The sequence below is a fragment of the Electrophorus electricus genome, chromosome 26 (assembly GCF_013358815.1).
Source record: "Electrophorus electricus isolate fEleEle1 chromosome 26, fEleEle1.pri, whole genome shotgun sequence".
Taxonomy (NCBI): Eukaryota; Metazoa; Chordata; class Actinopteri; order Gymnotiformes; family Gymnotidae; genus Electrophorus; species Electrophorus electricus.
In genome coordinates this window covers 2,071,111-2,074,524 of record NC_049560.1, presented here as the reverse complement: position 1 = coordinate 2,074,524, position 3,414 = coordinate 2,071,111, and the positions used below count along the sequence as shown (strand labels likewise).

The window sequence follows — 3,414 nt, the reverse complement described above, 5'->3', positions numbered from 1 at the left end:
GCACAGACAAAATGCCATATTATGATTATATTTCTGCATATTGTGATTGTAATGTGCTTTGCACCATATTTAAAAACACAATGCTGAAGCCTTGATGTGACACGAAGGGTGACCTGAGGTCAGAATGCACACAATGGAAGAATTGTTAGCAGGCTCATTTGCATATTGCAACCCTGTGTGATATCAGTATTCCAGTATTGTGATAACATTTGACAAATGACGTGTATTGTGTGGCACTAACGTGTGTGTGTTTGTGTGTGTGTTTGTGTGTGTGTGTGTGTGTGTGTGTGTGTGTGTGTGTGTGCGCGCACGTGCGCGTGCGCGTTTGGATCTGGTGCGGGATGAAAGAATGGCTACTGCTCTTTGACAGCGGTGCAGGCCTGGTCCCTCAGGGGAAGAGGAGTGCTCCGCTAACCTCCAGCACAGCGGTGAGCTGAGGCTCCTCCGCCCAGTTAATCAGGTGAGCCTCCTTTCAGCATGACCGAGTCGTTAATGTTTCACACACACTCACACTGTGCTCCGCAACATCTTGTATATTTATCAGTATGACAATACATGTGGTACTGGGCGTGTCTCTTGTAAAGTGTTGTTTAAAAGTTTTCTGTGTAATGTTCTTTTCTAGAGGTGAAGGGTGCTGCTGTTTTTCATGTTGCAGCATATGTAGTGATTATTTAAATATGCAATGCTCTGATTTGACAACCACAGTTTTAAAATCCTGGTGTACATACATCTAAGTCATTGTGAAACAAAGATTATTTTTCTCATTTCCTGATCTCTCTCTCTCTCTCTCTCTCTCTCTCTCTCTCTCTCTCTCTCTCTCTCTCTCTCTCTCTCTCTCTCTGTCTATCTCCCTCAGCACAGTAATTGCTATCTCTTGGATTAAGACCACATCTTTACATCTTCCGCCAGCTATATAGCTCTAAGACACAAATACATAGGCCACTGCTTGTCATCGCTCTAGCGTGTGTGTGTTCGCATGCACATGTTTTACTAACCTGTGTTTAATGTGACCTGACATGAATAGAATATTTATTTGACTGGATGAGCACCCTTTCCATAGCCCTACAATATGCCTGATTTTCTCAAATCGTTTTTCATGCCAAAACAAAAGCTATTGTTTCACACCTGTTTGGAATGCTTTCAGATATTGTTTTCCGGTAGTAGCAGAATAATAAAGCACTTCCACGAGCACACTGGGAGGTTTTAGGGGTGGACTGCCTGTTGTGGATCCTTCTAGCAGACACCAGGGCCACTCCCCTGGGCTCCTTCCCTTGAGAAGACTGTCACATGGCCTCACCGTCATGGCTTAGGTTCACCTCGGGGAACATTCAACGCTGTCGGTGAGTTTGAACTAAATTTAAAAAATAAACCATCGACCGTTGATTGTACCCTGCGGACCAGCCCTGTCAGCCCGACGACCTAGCCACCCGTGTACACACGACCTCGCCGGACCGCTGCCGGTCCATCTCCGGGCAGTACCTTCGTCCTCAAATGATGCCCAAGAACACCCAGCTCGGTTTGAGGGTGGGGGGTGCGGTCTCCAGCAAAGGTCACAATCAACATTCATTGCTGTCGGTGGGTTGGACTGTGAGGGAAAGCTCACTGAACAATGAATGCAACTGTGTCCCAGTCTTCATCACAGAACCGCAACGGAATAAAATCTTAACCAACACAGTGCTGAGCACAGATCTCATGTGACACTCACGCCTAGTTCGTTTATACTTCCACATAATGCACACTCATGTGGACAACATTCCAGACACCCTCATCAAACACATACCACCAGAGATGTGTTTTGTTAAGAAATGTGAATAAGGAAAATTTAAAGATGCATCTTTGTAAGCTAAGCAACACCCTGTTTTATTAATTTACCAAAGATATATAATGTATAACGTACGTCAGAGTCTGTGTGGTATGTAATGTCTGCATTTTGATGGTGGAGAATAAAGGTACGTTCATGTTTCAAAGATTCATTAAGTCTGTTGTGGACTCTTTCAAGCACCTCGCTGAACCCCTTTCATCTAGGAATTAGGGTTTTCTCTCTAGTATCTGGGAAGAAAAGAGGAAACACATGTTCATTTATTTTTCTTTCATGCCCAAAGCTCACTTTTGCAAGCAAAATATAAAGCATGGTTTTGATGTAAATGATCTTGGTTGAATTCTGCACCAGGTCTCTATCCTACGTATCCATCCACTAACTTTAACTAATAATAAAACTTGTGAGATCCGGTGCCGTGAAGCTAAACTGAGTGGATCAGAGAGAGATCAGAGGAGGGCTGGCAGTCGGTATTTAACATCTGCATCTTAATTGGAAACTAACGGTTTTACTGTCCGTTTCTAGGCCAATCCAAGATTATGGCTCATCGCTGGTGGTTTATGAAAAATTAATCCAAATTAAAACGGTCAAGTTGCTGAAGTGGCTTATCATGTCAGCGTGGTTGACAGCCCAGAGGTACCTTCTCAACAGCAGTGACAGAAACTGTCTCTTCATTATCTAGCATAGTGGGGTTTTTTGGGTTTTTTGTTGTTGTTGTTGTTGTTGTTGTTTTTTTAAAGTAAATCCACAAGAATAATAAACATTGGATTACAGTTTAATCTAAAAACTGCCATGGTGGCCTTCATTAATGGTATAAGGTCAGCGCGTGCGCGCGCGCACACACACACACACACACACACACACACACATATATATACATATGTGTGTGTGTGTGTGTGTGTGTGTATATATATATATATATATATATATATATATATATAATGTGTGTTTTACAGTAATGCTATGAAATAAATCACATAAAACATTGACTTGGAATATAAATCTAAATGACTATTTATTAAGACTACGTTCAGAAGGTGGTCGATTGTGAAAGCCGAGTAGTCAACAGACGATCCAAAGGAGAGCGATCAAAGCCCATATGAATGCGTCAGCCTTTTTATTGTGAAAACTATGGAATTGTGCTTTTGCAAAGTCCTTTGATGTTTCTTGTTTTCTCTTTGTATGGGCATCTGTAATGAGAAATTGTGGGTTGCTTTGCTGTTTTAAGGAGGCTTTTCAAAGGCACGGCGCTCCGCTGTGTTTGAAGAGAACCTCTTGGTGTTCTCCCATGTAATCGCTTTGGTTACAAAGTTAAACCAGTGAAATTTGTGGATGGGTATCTTTCTGCAGAATGATGTATGCAGCGCAAAGAAAGAGGAAAAAAAATGCAGCAAAGTGTTTTTTTGCTGTTCTTGTTTCTGTCTTTCTTTTTAACAAATCAACACTAGCTTTATCTATAATGATGGAAAAAGGCCTTTGTTGTCAAGCACAGGTAAGGAAGTTCCTAACGTTTGCCAATACTGTCATACATTTGAAAACGCTTTCAAACATTGCAACAGTAGTGATGCTTCAGATAACAGAGCATAACCAAACCACAT

At 41.8% G+C, this 3,414-nt stretch overlaps 1 long non-coding RNA gene across 1 annotated transcript; it reads left to right on the top strand.

The window, feature by feature from the left end:
- Positions 1-352: 352 nt before the first annotated feature.
- Positions 353-1,973, top strand: LOC118240821. The gene is made up of 2 exons (XR_004775651.1): positions 353-460; positions 857-1,973. It is a non-coding gene; the product is annotated as an uncharacterized LOC118240821 (long non-coding RNA).
- Positions 1,974-3,414: the final 1,441 nt, after the last annotated feature.